The sequence below is a fragment of the Cnephaeus nilssonii genome (assembly GCF_951640355.1).
Source record: "Cnephaeus nilssonii genome assembly, chromosome: 17".
Taxonomy (NCBI): domain Eukaryota; kingdom Metazoa; phylum Chordata; class Mammalia; order Chiroptera; family Vespertilionidae; genus Cnephaeus; species Cnephaeus nilssonii.
The window spans coordinates 31995171-32013376 of NC_137088.1; the positions used below are offsets into that span (position 1 = coordinate 31995171).

The following is an 18206-nucleotide window of genomic DNA, read 5'->3' on the forward strand; positions in this document are numbered from 1 at the left end:
CACCAAGCAGGCTTCACGTTGCCAGATAAACAACGGCACATTTTCTGAGAACGTTAATTCTACTCAAAGATGCAAGAGCAAACAACATTAGCTTCGTATTAAAAGATATTTTATAGAGTGAAATGCAAAATTAACATGGCTCTTAAGAAATTATACATTCACTCTCTTACAAACGTCACAGTTGACATGGGCCATTTTTTGACAGAGCAAGCCCTTCTCCATCATTAGGTGATAATGAAATGGCTAAATGGGCCTAGGATTGAGGTTGCCAGTTCTGGCCAGTATAACTCTTGCAGTCAATCTTATACTTGTTCAAAAGCTGAGCCCCCACATTCTCCCTATAGATGGGTGCATTCCCTGGTGTATAATCCTTTAGTGTCTGCTCTTTCATAAAGACGAGCACCACAATTGCTTCTCATGCTTCACCAGCGATGGCTGGATTCTTACAGTGGTTTAATGTCTTCCTTGAAATTAAAATAATGGGAGACTCGAACATAAGAACCCCACTCTAGGCCCTGTCAGGTCATAAAACTGCAATATTGTAAAAGCACAGCAGCAAGAAATCACTGGCGATGTGAAGGGAGCAAAATAAATATCAGCTGGGATTTTAATTAACTGCCTCTAAATAATGAAAACGAGCAAATAAGACTCACTTTTAGTAGCAAAATACCATTGTAATCTGAGTATTCCTACTGATGGATAGCAGGCGTCTTCGATCGAGATGTGTAAATCAGGCGGTGGCTCTCTAGCATCCCCTGGAAACCACAAACCTTTTAGCCTGTTTGCTTTGTCCCTGGTGGACTGTGTCAGCATTATTTTTGCCTCTTGGTCTGTGGGGACAGAAAATGTGAAGGAGCCTGACACATAGGTTTCGCCCCTGCCTCTAGATTCCAATAGTAATAATTACTACTGAGAAGACGGTTGTGATAACAGGTGAACTCTGACATGAGGGAGATCTGAATTTAAATGTTGCCTTGTGGTTACTCTGTGACACTGAGCAAGTTTCTTAACCTCTCTGTGCTCCAGTTTCCTCGTCTGGAAATGGCAGAAAACTTGGAACTTGCATAAAGAGTTGCTCTAAAGCCATTGGCACAGTATCTGGCACAAAATAAAACACTCAAAAAAGGTGAGAGCCATCCTCCTGCCTTGTTCCTGATTTTAGGAACAAAGGATTTAACATTTCAATGTTGGTATGACAGCTGTACGTTTATCTCAGAAGCTTGTTATCAGTTTGAGCAAGCTTTGTTCTATTTCTGGTTTGCCAGAAGAAGTTATTATGTAAGGGTGTTGCATTTTGGCAAATTCTTTTTAACATCCATTGAAATGACCATATGGTTTTTCTCCTTTATCCTGTTAATATGGTGAATTACATTGACTGAATCGTGCATTTCTGGGATAAATTCTACTTAGTCATAATCCTTTTTATATATTGTTAAGAATGTTTGTGTCTGTGTTCATGATAGGTAGAGGTCTATAATTTTCTTTACTTATAGTATCTCTATCAGGTTTTGCTATTAAGGTAACATCAGTCTCGTAAAGGGCCTCCTCTGTTTTTAAAAAACAATGATCTATGATTGGTATTATTTCTTCTTTGGATTTATGAAACAATCTGGTCCTGGAGTTTTCTTTGTGGGAAGATTTTTTAATAAAAATTTCAAAGTATTTAATGTATGCTATAAGCACGATAATAATCAATAGGGATTTTTTAGTCTACTTAGTTTGGATTTACTTTACTCTTCTTTTCCTAGCTTTTTGACTTTAGATCTTTTTCCTTCTGTAATATATGCATTTGAAGCTATAAATTTCTAAGCACTGATTTATCTGCATTCCACAATTTTTGTGTTGTATTATCTTCTGCAGTTCCAATTATTTACTAATTTCCCTTTCAATTTCTTCTCATTCATGTGTTGTTTAAATGTGGATTGTTTAATTTCTGAATATCTGGGGTTTCGCTAGACCTCTTATTGTTAAGTGTTATTGATTTCCAATTTAATTCCATTGAGGTCAGAGAACATACTGTAGGATTTCAGCCTTTTAAAATGATTAGGACTCATTTTATGACCCAACATATGGTCTTTGTGAACATGACATTGAGGTTGAAGTGATATGTATTCTGCAGTTGGATGTAGTATTTTTTTAAATATCAGTTAGGACAAAGCAGTTTGTAGTGTTTTTTAGGTTACCTTTGACTTTATTGATTGTTTCTTTGTCTTGTTCTATCAATTATTAAATTCTCCTACTATGATTGTGGAATTATCCCTTTAATTCTATCCATTTCCCTTCATGTGTTTTGAGGCTTCGAAATTAGGTGCATGGTCTTTTACAATTGCTATCTCTTCCCTTTGTAATTATGAAATGTCCTTTTTTAGTAATACTCTTTGTTTTGTCGTCAATTTCATCTGATATTAATTTAGCTGCTCCAGCCGCCTTGGACTTACAATCTATGTCAGATACCTTTCTACTTATTCCTTTGGACATATCTGTGCTTTTATAGGAGGAGTGCATCTCTTGTAGACAGCACACATATACAGTCATTCTCCAAATAACGATGCTTTGGTTAACAGCGGACCGTGTATGCAAAGGTGGTCCCATAAGATTATAAGGGAGCTGAAAAATTCCTATTGCCTAGTGATGTCATAGCCATTGTAATTCATAGGGCAGCACATTACTCACATGCTTGTGGTGATGCTGGTATAAACAAACCTACTGGGCTGCCAGTAGTATAAAAGTATAGCACATACCACAATATATACAGCACATCATCATGTTTAGATATGTTTAGATGAACAAATACCATTGTTACAATTGCTTATAGTATTCAGTACAGCAACATGCTGTACAAGTTTGTAGCCCAGAAGCAATAGGTGTATATGTGATCCAGGTGTGTCACAGGCTATGCCAGCTAGGTTGTGTAAGTATAGTCTATGATGTTCGCGTAACGATGAAATCACCTAATAAAGCATTTCTCAGAACATATCCCTGTCATTAAGGAATGCATGACTGTGTAGTTGGATCTTGCGTTTTTATCCATTCTGGTAATATCTGCATTTTTATTGGAATGTTTAATGTATTTATTGATATGGTTGAATATAGATCTACCATTGTATTACTTGTTTTCTGTTTAACCTCTGATAATTGTTTCTCTGTTGCTCTTTTCCTGCTTTCTTTGGGATTATTTGAATATTCCTTAGAATTTCACTTTCTCTATAGAGTTTTTAGCTATATCTTTTTTTTTTTAATGGTTACTTGCTCTCTACATATATCTACAAATGTTCAGTCTTCCTAGAATTGCTATTTTACTACTATATATAAACTGCAGAAACCCTGCAACCATATAGATCCATTTACCACTCCCGCCATCCTTTTTCTATAGTGATCATGGGTATTGTAGCTGAACATATTATAAGCCTCACAGACAACATTATAGTTTTACTTTAAACAGACATAGGTAGTTTTAACAATTAAGAGGAAAAAATTATCTCTTAGTCTTACCCAGATACTTAGAATTTCTGATGATCTTCCTTCATCCTTGAAGTCCCATGTTTTCCCCAGCATCATTTCTCTTTCGCCAGAAAAAAAAATTCCTTTAGGATGTCTTGTAGAGATGAACAAAAATGTCTTCACTTCACCTTTTGTCTCAAAGGCTATTTTTTCTTGTTATAGAATTATGGGCTGGTAGTTTTTCCTTTGTTCTTTTAGTCCTTTAAAGATGTTCCACTGCCTTCTAGCTTCCATGGTTTGTGATCAGTTCACAGTCATCCAACTTATCGTTCTCCTGTATGTAATTGGTGGCTTTCTCTTTAACTTTGGCTTTGATGTGCATAGGTGTGGTTTCCCTTACATGCATTCCTCTTTACTGGCTTCTTGAATATATAAATACTAGCGGCCCAGTGCACGAATTTGTGCACCTTGAAAGGAACTGTGGGCCATGAGGTTGCGGTGGGCACAGGGGTGGGTCTCGGCCCATCCTCTGCACCCCCGCCCGACCCCTCCCACCACGGCTCCAGGTCCCGTGTCTGCTGGCAGCCCCACTCTCGCCACCACTGCTCCCACGCACTGATGGCGCCGGCCCTGCTCACACCCACTGACAGTGTGGAGCTATTGGGGCTGACGCCAGCAGCGGGTGTGAGCAGGGCCGGCACCATCAGCAGGGGGGAGCCGGGCTGGCACTGGCAGTGGGTACAAGTGGTGGCTCCAGCACCGACAGCGGGTGTGAGAGGCAGCTGCTGGCCCCAATCGCCTCTTAGGAGCAGGGGGAGGTGGAGAAGCCCTGCGGGGCAATTGGCACTGGCAGCAGGTGTGAGCAGGGCCAGCGCAGGCAGCAGGTGTGAGCATCGGGCGGGACCACAGCACGCGGGAGCAAAGAATTTTCGGTAACCACCAGAGGCTCGCTCCAATGACAGCGACTGGTACTCCACTTTGGTCTGGTGCCCCCGCTCACCTGCTCCATCTTCCCACTGTGGCCAACACCTGCCATGTTCTGTGCGCGCCCCCTGGTGGTCAGCGCACGTCATAGTGACCATTTGTTTGGTCGTTCGGTCTATTTGCATATTAGCCTTTAGGATATGTCCAAAATTAGGATTTTTACCAAAATTAGGTAAGTTTTCGGCCATTATTTTTATAAACACAATTGCCTTGTTCTCCCTCTCCTTTTTTTCTGGGACTCCAATTACCTGTTACATAAAACTTTTTGATATCAACCCATGGCTCCTGAGTTTGTATTTTTCTTCAATATTTTTTCTCTTTCTACTTCAGATTTCTCACAGGTCACCAAAACTCTGCTTATTTTCTTTTGCTCTTTGTTCTTTTTTCTTCACATTGGATACTTTTATAATGGTTTATTCTTCTGTCATCCCCTCCAGTGGGCATTTTATTTCAAATAAATATTATCTCTTAAAGTTACAGAATTCATATACTTGATTCTTTTTCTCTGTTATATTTTTCTGATGAGGTTTATATCTTTTCATTCATTACAAGCATATGTTCTTTCATGACCCTGAGCTTACTAATTTAGTGTATGTGTTTGAGACTACAAATACCTGAGTTATTTTGGGGCTGGCCTTGTTGTCTTTACCCTTAAGGAAGAGCCACATTTCCCTGTCTCTTCATATGTAAAATAAGTTTGGATTACATTCTGGACATTTTGAATGTTATGTTGAGAGGGCTTTGCATTGTCATATTCCTTCAAAAATTATTGACATTTGGTTTAATAGGCAATTAACTTCGTTCAACTCACTGTAAACTCTTACCTACTGTGGGCAGCAGTTCAGGTCTCAGCGCAGATGCTTCCAGTCTGCCCCCCAAAATGCTTAATTCTGGAGCCTGTTAGAGACTTGGGTGGAATTTAAACAGAACTGGGCCTTCCCTGGCTCACTCCTCTCCCAGATTTCTGCCCCCATAGGAGGGCAGTCCAATTTACCTGGCCAGAAAGACAACAGAGTTTTAGACACCACCCCCACCCCTCCACCAGGGGCTATCGCTGCCCTGGGGCAAAGGATCAAAACAGGAAACTTGTGAATGCACTTAGTAACACTGAACTGTACAATTAAAAATAGTTAAGATGATAACATTTATGTTTTGTGTATTTTACAATTTTTTTAATGATTAAAACCCAGAAGACTCACTCATTGCTAGTAGCTTTCTCCAATTTTCCATTCCCTTCCTTGGTTGTATTTTTTTGGGGGGGTGGGGGGTGGGGAGATAAGGGGGTATTTGTTAGGGGTTATAGGTGTTATTTTGAGAGATTCAGTGTGTCAGGAACTTACTCATCCACATCAGAACCACAGTTCCTTAGATACCTTTACGTCTACATTTTACAACCCACATTTTCTTTCCTCCCATTTGTGGAGAAACAAGCACAGAGCATTACATTTTGTGAGAGTTTGAATTATTCTAATTAGAAAAAGAGCAATAAGAGTATTGACATAATGACTTGCTATGCAACATATAATTATTATTTTATAAAATTATTACTTTACTATTAATATAATACTAATGTAATGTTATTAAATTTATTTTCTAAAAATAAAGTTTTCTTTATAAAGAATTACACTTTTAATTCCAATGACTAAGTGGATTACAAGCTAGAATCCTATTGCCAGAAGACTTCTGTATTGGCTGATAATTAATAAAAACCATTTGTCAGTGCATACATCTGAATTTCTATAATTGACCAATGTGCTATTATTTAAATATTCAAAGTCATTAAAATTTCAAGATTTTTTTTTCTTTATAACAATGTTCTCATTAAGAGGCAATGCTAATTCAAGGCCTGACAATCAGGGCTTTGGGAACTTGAGCTAAATTTGGCTTAATCATCTGAAAAAGGCCAGATGGGCTGATATTTTAAGAGGAAACATTCTCCTAAATATTAGGAGTAATGCTGAGAAATAAAAATCAGCATAAAAGCAGGACAATTCTACAGTTATTGTAGAATACACTCCCTATACATTTATTTCCATGGAAAATTAGCCTCTAGTGATGTATACTATTAATTATGTAGAGCAGCACTGTCCAACAGAAACATAATTCAAGTTACATACACAATTATATATTTTCTAGTAGTTACAGTAAACCAATAAGAAGAAACAGGTAAAATTGATTTTAATAGTGTATATTATATAACCCAGCATACCCAATAATTCATTTCAATGTTATCAAATAAAAGTATTAATGAGAAATTTTACACTTCATTTTTCATAAAAGTATTTTTCAAATCTGGTGTGTATTTTCCACTTACAAGACATTTCAATTTAGGCTCTAAATTTTCATCGGAAACACTTGATTTATATTTCACATAATTTATAGCTAACAAAATTGATTCACGTACCCAAGCTTTTTAAAAAGTTTTCCAGTAACTGAATTGAGTATCTGTTCTTAATTTAAAATTATAAAATTAAATAAAATTTAAAAGTCCACTTCCTTGGTCACACGCTAAGCCACATTTCCAGTGTTCAAGAGCCACATTTTGGCTAGTGGCTTCCACATTGAGAAGTGCAAGAGTACAGCATGTAACACGTCATCCTTTGAAGGGAAATTTATCCCGTGCCTATCCGAGTTCCTGGGCACCTTCGATGAGAAAACCCGGAAGGAAGTAGAGGAAAATAAATATATAAACTGGGGGCTGGGGTTGGGGACAAACAAAGCCTTCAGGTTTGCTTGGGTTGGAACCTCCGACTGGTTCAATCTCGAGGTCACACGTGAGACCCCTGTTTGGACACTGAGGAGAGGGGGACAAGATTCCAAAGTTTTTACCTGTGAGCATGATTTGTACCAGATTTATTTGACTATTGGGTCTTCCTCTGGTAAGTTGAAGAGGCTGTAATAGCCCCTGTATTTCAAGAACTCATTAACACTCGTTAACCTCAAACACCTTTAATTATTTGGTCCTGTGTATACCGTCTGTGTGTGAAACCCAGTGTAAGTTCCTGGAGAGTAAGGACAGAGTCTCAGGCTTCTGGGACCCTTAGCATCTACTAAGATACCCTCCCTGCAGGACATAGACATGTGCGCACGCACACACATATTCTTGATGGGGACAATGGAACAGCAGTAAAGGGCCATGTATTTGGATGGGATTTTTTCACTCTCGGAGGCACTTCCACGTGCATTATTTTCCCTAAAGGACAAGGAAGAGTTAGTAGAGACAGATTTCAGGTAATGATTGTGGGGTGGATCTGACTGAACTCCACCCAACAGCTATAGGCAGACGAGATGCCTTGTTTTTAAATAAGATGCTCCACACTGATTTGACAGGCCCCTGTTTTTGTTTGGCAGTGGGAAAGATATTTAGTCCCATCTGGTAATTGCATCCAGGCTAATAATTTTTGAGACAAAGGTTTTAAAAATCTCTTCAAAAATATTAGAAATTCCGCCATTATAAACGCAGTCACTGTTCTATTCAATGTGGCTTCCTATCTGGCCAGCATTGTGGGCACCTCATGATCAGCTGCTGAGGTCAGTAGGAGGCCTGAGTTGCTAACCCTGGCCAGGGTGCCATGGTGGAACCAGGAATGTACCGGTCTGATCTGGTCTGCCATCACTTTCTGCTGGCATTCTCATACAGCTGTGGTGAGAATTAAGTTATATCGTTTTACCCAAGTCACTCAGCCCAGTTTATGCCATAGTAAATTCTGTTTTTTAAAAAAGTACTATTCTGACTATGTTACCATAGAAGGGGGAGATGGCTTCATTCCCACTTCACAGATGGGGACATGGAGGTATGGAAACAGGAACATTTTGAAGTGACAGAGATGACAAGTGAGGAGTCAGGGTTTGAATTTAGGTTGGCTGACTCTCGGGCACTGACCTGCACTACCCTTCTACTGGGGATAGAAGCACTGCAACTCCTTTGTCAAGAGAAAGACGTGAGAGTGTTCGTAGGTGGTGTAAGACTGGCCTGTCTGGGGCAGGGTCTTGTCTCAGACAGAGTTATTTAGGCTGAAACTTCTTCCTTCTTGCACCTACCGCCTTCCTCGTGTGGCTACATGACAGGGAACAACTGATTCTGCGAGTATTTAGGGGTGAGATTGATCTGTCACCCTTTGTGTTCTCACCACACCCAGCACAGACACCTACTGCAGCCTTTGCAGTACTTTATTGCACTTAACTCCGTTCGTCTGCCTCCTTCTCCTGTCTGTGAATACAGACCTGGTCTCTGATTCGTCCCAATCTCCACCCCCTGGCCAGGCAGGTCAGCACATACAGAGATGCAGGTGGTTTTTATCTGTAGGTTTAAGTGTCTGGTCCATCATAAATGCGTGGTAAATGTGAGCTGCAGTTGATTATATATATGTTTATTATTCACTCATTTTTTTCACCATATTATTTATGCCCACGGAAGGTCTGCTGAGTGAATGATAAATACAGCACATTTTTGTACCTTCAACTGCAGACTATTGGGCACCCTCAACACCAAATGACCGCCCAGCATGTCTTCAAGCTCTGCCTGACCCAGAGACTAGAGACCTCTTTAAGTCTCTGACCATATATATATATTAGTTGTTACATCATTCATTCATTTAACCAATATTGCCAAAGAATGGAAAATGCATGGTCTTCATTGGTTTTTAGCAACATAATAATTGTGCTATGTTCATCTTCCCAAGGGAGGGGAGTTTTGATTTCAGCATAAAGCTTGAGGAAAATGACTTCTTAAATAAAAGAGTTATTTTTACTTTGCTCAATACTAAGTAGACAGAAAGCCATTAGGGTGACACCCTCCCCCTCTTTGGTTTCTAATAGAAACAAGCGAAGTTGCCAGTATGCATCTAGCTACTTCAGGCTTGAGGGCGGACTTATTAGAATAATAAAAAGCAGACAGGCCTTTTTACTTCCCGGAGCTCTTCCTCGTTTAGTGTGTCATTGCAGCCTCGTGGCACTTTGTGATCAGGCGCGATATATTCTTAGTTGTAATGAATCACAGAAGGTCACACAGTCCAGAAAGGAGGAGCTGGGACCGAGGTTAAGGTCATCTGCTTGCCGAACTGAGGCTTGTCCGAGATCTCCCTGCCGCCCAGACACACAAGGGAACGGCCAAAGTGACAGTCCAGTGGGTCTTTTCCCTTCGCTTTCTACTCTGGGAAATTTTAAGTTTTTACCTGAAGTGAGAGGGCTTACCTTCTACTTTTCTTTTTTAAGTATAGATTTTTTTACTTCTTTTTAAAAATATATGTTTTTTATTGATTTGAGAGAGAGAGCAAGGGAGAGAGAAAGAGAGAAACATCAATGAGAAAAAGAAGCATCCATTGGCTGCCTCCTGCCTGCCCTCTCCTGGGGATTGAGTCTGCAACCCGAGCATGTGCTCTGACTGGGAATCCAACCTCTCGGTGCAGGGACAACACACAGCCGATTGACCCACACTTAGAAATAAGTCTATAGGCCTTTTTACTTCCCAGAGCTCTTCCTCATTTAGTGTGTCATTGCAGCCCTAATTTGCTATGCTGAGCATGATTACCTCTTGATGTGCTTAGCATTTGTCCTTTCCCGTTTTATTATACCCATAGTGACTGCAGATGACTCGGTGTGGAGGTACAGAGTACACGTTAAAAAACTCATCTGCCCAGACCTGTGCAGTGTAGTCAGTGTCCACTGCTTGCCAATGTGTGAACTGAGGAGCACAGAGTGTGTGGCTGAAAGCAGATGGTGTCATCCTCCCTCTGAAGGGACCTCACCCGTCTGGAGAAGCCTTGACAAGATCTATCACTGTCCTCCAACCTGGGGTCATGAACCTGGCCTGGCGTTTCCTCCTGGAGACTAGCTGCATGCTTGAGGTGCAGTGTTTCTCAGGGGGGACGATAGCCATTTTAGGTGAGATGGTTCTTGGTGATATGACTGACCTGCCCAGGGCAGGATATTTAGTATCCTCCACTCTTGCCCAATCAAGGCCATTAGCAATTTCTAGTCACTGTGAGAAGCAAAACCAAATAAACAAACAGCGCCCACCCCCCCCCCACCCCCCAGTAAACCCTCCCCATGAGGCAGTAGTGATCCTGGATGAGATTTGGCAAATGCACAGGATGCAGACGTTGGCCAGTGATGTTCAGGAATATAAATATATGTAAGCTGCGGCTGGTAGGTGCAAGATACTTCAAGGAGCTAGATGGTTTTTTAATGACACCTTTGACATACATGCTAAACATTTCTGATGACAAAATGATCGCATCAGTTCTCACATACAAACAGAGAGTTTGCCAGAAGTGTGTGACTTACTTTTCTTCAATATAAAGACCGTGATAAGAGCTAACACCTATAGTAATTACTTCGTACCATGCACTGTTAGCACTTTACTTATATTAGTTCACTTAATGCTCCCAACAATCACCAATCCTATGAGGTAACTATTAGCAATATATCCCCATCTTACAGATGAGGAAACGGGCACAGAGAGGTACGTGGCTTGCCCCAGGTCACACAGGCAGTTAACCACAGGGTAGGATGTGAGCCCCGCCTATTTGGCTCCAGAGCCAGATTTTAACCATTTGTCATTGGATAAAGAGCACTCTGTGGATATCAAGGTCTGCTTCCTCTCATACAAATATCACAGCCGTGAGATACATAGCAAATGGGGTTGCGCTGAGGTTGGAGTTCTCTGAGGGGCGATGGGTCCATTACAAGCATCAGGAACAGCACAGGGAATCATCTGTGTGGAAACTACGGTTGGGAAATTAGAAGCCTTTTGGTCTCAGGGCATCTTCATATTCTTAACCATTATTAATGACCCTCAAGAGCTTTTGTCCATATGGGTTATATCTGTCAATATGTACTGTATTAGAAATCAAAACACCAACTTTCCAATGCTTATTTCTTAATTTACATAATAACAATAATAAACTCAAGTTACATATATAACATAATTTGACCCCAAAAAAATACATTTTCCAAAATAAAATGAGTGTGCGCAGTGGCAGTGCATACATGTTTGCAATCTCTTCCATGTCTGCCTCAATAGAAGACAGCTAGGTCCTCACCTCTACTTCCGCCTTCAATCTATTATCATGTGTTGTTTAGGTTAAAGCAGGTGAAGAAAAAAATATGGACATACCCAGGTATGTAGTTGGAAAAGGAAGGAGTATTTAACAGTCTCTTCAGGTAATTGTAGATATTCTTCTCTGATACTATACCAAAGCTCCATAAGTAAAAGTTTCTTAAAGGTTAGTCACAATAAATAACCTAAAATCACATGAGTTAACTTACTATATGCTGTTACACTACAATTCTTGAGTCAATTTCACACTTTGAATGAGTCCTTTACCCATGGGTGACTGCATAACATTATGCATTTGGTCATTTGGAAGCTATTGATTGATTCATTGTTAAGTACACATTTCAAAAGCTGACATAATTCATTATGTGATCTCAAACAATCACATTCATTAATATCATTATCCATCTCATCAGAAAAGAATTGGTGTATTGATGTATTGTCAAGTTCACTGTAGCAGACACAAGTTTTCCAAAACTGAAAGCTTGGATTTTATTTTTGGCAACAAATGCTACTAGTTCTTTTCTGTTAAGTGACAGGCTTACTTAGGAGAAAAAAAAAATGCCCACCACACACTCAAGTTTGAATAAACGTAATTTGCCTGTCAGTCATTCTTTGAAGTAAAATTGGCATTTCACGAAGAAAGGTCTAGTTCAGCTCCCAACTCGTCTTAAATCACACAAATGCTTTTCCTAGAGACAAACCAGCATACCTTAATACCAAGGTGCTCCAGGAGTACTTTCCATTTGGTCACACGGGTATTCAAATACAGGCACCCGAGGATTGACACTTAATACAATTAATATTTACTGCAACGTTAGAGTCATTCTCACATGAAATTGGCCTTATTTTTTATTTTATTTTTTATTTCTGTGACTGTATGTGGCAAAGAATGCAGTTAGGTGCCACTAAGACACCAACACTTTCATTCACCGTTGTTTTTACACCATTATTGCGAACATCAACACAAATGGGAAAGTCAAATAATGTCTTAGTGTTAACAGGATGCTAAATTGGACTTTGTGAACCCTGCAGAAAGGGTCTTGGGCAGTGGTCGGCAAACTGCGGCTCGCGAGCCACATGCGGCTCTTTGGCCCCTTGAGTGTGGCTCTTCCACAAAATACCACGGCCTAGGCGAGTCTATTTTGAAGAAGTGGCATTAGCAGAAGTTTAAGTTTAAAAAATTTGGCTCTCAAAAGAAATTTCAATCGTTGTACTGTTGATATTTGGCTCTGTTGACTAATGAGTCTGCCGACCACTGGTCTTAGGGACCCACGGGGATACACCGATGGCACTTTGAGAAACTCTGTCCTAGAACATCACAACTGCCCAGTGATAAACCCCGGAAAGAATGAAGAGGGTGCCGCATTTAGATCCAGACATCAGTCCTTCATCCGCTCCTTACTATCCGAGTGACCTCGGGTAAACCACTTAATCTCTCTGAGTCTCAGTTTCTTCATCTGAAAACTGGAATCAACGCAATCTATAGTTCTAGGCTATTCAAGGGTAGGAACAAAATGTATTCTAAAGATCAGTTTTAGTCATTCATTTATTCATCAATGAATTCATTCACTCATAAATTTCCCCAAACTCTTATGGGAGGAATGAAGAGACAACTACATCAGTGCTTGCTGCTGTGTGGAGGGGCGTGTTACCGCAGAGGAAAAGGCAGCTGGAGGCACAGAGGGGACTGGAGGGCTGGAGCCACTGGGGCTGGAGGCTGGGCCTCCCCTTCTGATCTGGACCTCACGGGGCCTCTTGGTGAAGCTGTAGCCTCCTTCGGCCACAGCCAGTGTTAGATAGCACTCAGGTCTGGCAGCTGCTGGCCTTATTTCCCCATGGCTGGTCCCAAGGGCATGGCCATCTGGGTGTTGCACTCCCACACGTAGTTCCCAGCACACCCGCTCTCCCACCCAAGAAAGTGTGTTGGAAAGCAAGATCTTAAAAGTGATCTTTTTATATGGAAACCATTAAGTCTGATCTTTTCCTTTCTAAGTGCATCATCCTCCCACTGCAGTGCTTTATTAATAATAACAAATTCTAGTGACAGGCCTCCCGAAAGATCAAGACAGCCCGATGTGTCACACACTGACACTGGGAACTGCAGTTTTAGATACTCTTCCTTCTCAGGGCTCCATCCTGGGGCTTTTTGTCCACAGTGTCTCTCTCTCTCTCTCTCTCTCTCTCTCTCTCTCTCTCTCTCTCTCTCTCTCTCTCTGTCTCAACTTGTGGTGCTGTAAATTTTCTGTTTGATGCTATTCTGAGTAAAGAAAAATTAAAATTGTAATTTATTAGCATGAATTTTACCACTGATATCTCTGTACTATGCAATGCCAGCTTCCCATCCTCTATAATAAAATGGTAATATGCAAATTAACCATCACTCTGCTACATAAGCCACGCCCACCAGCCAATCAGGGCGAGTATGCAAATTAACCCCAATCCAAGATGGCTACAGCCAAAGTGAGCAAGGTTTCCCAGGTAACAGAGGAAGCCAAGCTTTCCATAGCCGTTGCAGGCCTAAGCCTCCACTCAAGCTACAAAGTTTCAATTATAGAAGGTAAACAAATTCAAACAAATGGCGGCAGAATGGAGCTTGAGAGAGCAGGCCAGGGTTGCCGGCGGCAACAGGGGAAGCAAAGCTTTCCGAACACCCTGGCCGGGCTCACCCGCTTAAGGCTACAAAGTTTCAATTGTAGAAGGTGAATTAACTGCCCCAGAAATGGCTGTATCCACGGAGGGAGCCCCAGGCTTGGCTCCGCTCCAGGCTACAAAGTTTCAATTGTAGAAGGTGAATTAACTGCCACAGAAATGGCTGCCGGAGCCTCAGGCTTGGCTCCGCTCCAGGCTACAAAGTTTCAATTGTAGAAGGAAAATAAATTCCAAATACCAGGGCCTCCCCTTGGGTTGCCAGGAGGCGTGGCCGGCCTGCAAACCACCACAGGCCCCTCGCTCAGGCCGCCCCACACCCCAAGGGAACCCCCACCCTTATCTGTGACCCCCTTCAGGGCAAACCAGCTGGCCCCCACCTGTGCACCAGGCCTCTATCCTATCTCATAAAAGAGTAATATACAGATTGATCATCACTGCAACACACAATATAGCTGCCCCCATGTGGACACAAGATGGCCACCACAAGATGGCCAGCAGGAGAGGGCAGTTGGGAGGCACCCGGCCTGCAAGGGAGGGCAGTTGAGAGGGACCAGGCCTGCAAGGGAGGGCAGTTGAGAGGGACCAGGCTTGCAATGGAGAGCAGTTGGAGGTGATCAACCCTGCAGGAGAGGGCAGTTAGAGGTGACCAGGCTGGCAGAGGAGGGAAGTTGGGGGCAAACAGGCTGGCAGGGGAGCAGTTAAGCATCAGCCAGGCTGGCAGTGGAGTGGATAGGGGGTGATCAGGCTGGCAGGCAGAAGCGGTTAGGGGCAATCAGGAAGGCAGGCAGGCAAGCAGTTGGGAGCCAGCAGTCCTGGATTGTGAGAGGGATGTCCGACTGCCCGTTTAGGCCCGATCCCACCAGGATCAGGCCTAAACGGGCAGTCGGACATCCCTCCAGCAGTCCCAGATTGGAGAGGGTACAGGCTGGGCTGAGGGACAACCCCCTGCCGTGCACGAATTTCGTGCACCAGGCTTCTAGTGTAAGTATAAGAGCAGTTAAGTGCTGTGCAGAATCTCTGAACGTTACAGAAATTGCGTTCTGTAGCTCACATATGCATATGTATTTAGTCCTTTACCAGATCAGTGTAAATGCCATGCAAACCAAACTCAACTATTTTTACTTCGCTTCTTGATATGTACACACTCTCTTCTAACACTCTCTCCCTTTGGCTGACAGATAGAAAAGACAGTCCAAACAGAAAAGGAACTGTGAGGTGTCTTATCTTTCCTTCTCCTGTCTGTCATCATTGTCAGCATAAGTTGTTGGCTACTACCGAGAAGTAACAGGAGTGAAAAAGGCCAGGACAGGGCTCTTTGGTTGGTCATGTTTCTTAAAATATCCTGCCTTCTTTCTGTGGCCTAAACAATTTTGGTTCAAATAGAAGGGATGGCCTGTCTGGGCTGTCAGCTCTCCGTGTACTCCTTCCTCAGTGTCACAGGCTTACCTTGTTATCCCTGAGTCCTGCTGAATGCCCATGCATCTGGTCCACCCGGATGCTGTGCTCAGGGGGGCAACCTGAATGCTATACCTGAATGGGGCAGCAAGGACAATGAACGGGCACATTGCACCCATCTCTCTGCTCACAACATGCTCCGTCGTCCATCCAACTTCATTTACAAAACAAAAGTTCAAAGATAAAATTATTACAATTTTCTAGATGGTGACAGCAGAAATTTAAACCAAGCTCAGGACCCGCTTGAGCCCCGGGCCCTGTGTGGTTCTCTGGTCACATCCCCGTGAAGCCGGCCCCTCCCCGTTGCCTCTACGCCTGCCACCCCGGCCCAGATGTCCCTTCAGGGCCTGATATGTTTCTTCCTGCCGAGGCCCTATGGTGTGCTGGCCCCACTGCCTGACACTCACTTCCCTTCCTCACGCCAGGCTGTGCTCCTCTGTCTCTTCCTGTGGTCTCAGCTCAGCGTCACCTCCTTAGGTCACATCCTTAGGTTAGCCCTGCCTGCCTGACAGGTCAGGACTCTCCTAGCACCAACCACCTATGACAGTCACGACTCTTCCCTTAGGGATATGATTCTCTGGGGTCTCACTTCCCTCCCCTACAGGACTGCCAGCAACTTGTAGGCCAGGGCTGGGCTGGTTTTCTTCATCACTGCTGGGCACATAGTCCCTAATAAGCATTTACAAGGTGAACGAATGGATGAGTACATGAACGAAAGTCTTTGCAACAGGAACCTAAGTGTCAGATGAAGAGGTGGGATAAATGAGGGTGACGTGAATTCCAAGGGGGACTAATTCCTGTCTCTGTCTGAGCCGGTGAAAACTAGGTGAGCATTGTGTTGCCCTGGTTGACTGTCTCTTCTACTAAGTGATGAGTGCTTAGGAGTGTCCTTATGTTTTCAGGTGTTCCAGTCATTTTCTTCGTGTCCCCAGGCCCAGCATCGTGCCTGGCACTTCGCTCTCAGAAATCGCAGGGTGTATCGAATTGAATTGAGCTGAATTGAGTGAGATGAAAATATGTCGCCCCGAGGTTTACTTCATCTCACCCTCCCCTGTGCCTCCTCTTCCCCCTCCTCTTTCTCCTTTTCCTCCTTCCTCTCCTTTCCTCTGGTGAAGGATTTCTGAGTCTTGAGAACTACTTTAATTGCAATCAAGTGTTTCCAACAGAAAATTGCCCTCTTTTATTTTTGGTTTAACTGGTCTCTTCAAAGAGAAATGGTCTGATTAGTCTTATAATCGTGGCAGTGGTTGGGCACTTCAGATAATGTTCGAGAACCGGTTCGGACATTTTCGGTAGTAATAGTCCTCTATTGGCATTGATCTTTGGATAGAATCACAAGGCAGGCACTTTAGAACTTCATCCAGTTAAGCCCCAGATAATTCTGAGCAGAAATAGTTTGAAGATAGGATGAAACCAGTCCTCCCGCCCCGAGGGCTGCAGAGGAGCTCTGTCGGAGAGGCAGTAAGGAGATGCTGGTGATCCCGAGAACACGGCCTCCTTGTTAGAGCCTGGCCCACATCTGTCTCTGCTGTCCATTATTCCACAACTACATTTGAGAAATGGCCAGGAGGGGATGTAGTGAAAATGGAGTGTTCATAATGAAATTGAGGATCAATGAAATAATAAAAATCAAAAGCCTAAAGGTAAGTTTGTTATCGATTGACCGTCTCAGAAAATATAGTTAGTGAGAGATCAGGGCATGCTTCCTACGTGTAAAACGGGGGATTTCTCCCTGAGTGTGGCTTGAATGGGGATATAGAATGGGACGGGAAGCAGTCCCCACAGTGGTCCCTCAAAGGTTATGGGGCTGCCCTGGCCAAGTGGCTCAGTTGGTGGGAACGTCATCCTGTACACCAAAAAGTGTAAGGGGGAGAGATCAACCAAAGCACTTATATGCATGCATATAAGCCTAATCAATGGACACAGACAACAGGGGGGTATGAATGGGGGATGTGTTGGGGGAATGGGGGAATAAGGACACATATGATATTTCACAATCAATAAAGAAATTAAAAAAAAAAAAGTTGCTGGTTCAATTCCCAGTCAGGACACAGACCTAGTTTGTGAGCTTGATATTTGGTCCGGGAGCTTTTGGGGAGCAACCAGTTGAAGTTTCTCTCTCACATCAATGTTTCTCTCTCTCCTCCCCTCTGTCTTTCTCTCTCTCTAAAATCAATAAAAACATATCCTTGGGTGAGGATTGAAAATAAAAGTTACGGGGCTGCTTGGAGAGGGTGCAGTGAAATAGACAGGGCATGAACTTAGAAATCAGCCACATCTGGGTTTTAGACCAACTTTAGTTCTGTGACCTTGACCAATTAATGACCTCTCTGATCCATTTTTTTTTTTAATTTGTACAAACCGTTATAAAACCTCTACCTTGCAGGTTTGTTATGAAGAGTGAATGAGGTCTCCTGAGTGGGGGTGGGTACAAAGCTCAGTACCTGGCACAGAGCAGGCATGCAGCCATGTTATCCCTCCTTCTCACAGTGTCACTTTGCAGCAGAGGGGCAGGTGCCTGGTCACCTTGACGTTAGGGCCCCCCTAAACTATGCACCCTAGGTGCCTCACGGGGGTTCCAGCCGTGCAGCGGGGGCAATGTCAGACCAGAGTTTGG

General features: G+C 42.8%; 1 protein-coding gene across 2 annotated transcripts in view; it reads left to right on the plus strand.

Annotated features, from left to right (window-relative positions):
- CLSTN2 (calsyntenin 2) overlaps window positions 1-18206 on the plus strand; it is a gene marked incomplete at both ends in the record, with an annotated part of 541803 nt that overhangs the window by 402312 nt on the left and 121285 nt on the right. The window lies entirely within an intron of this gene.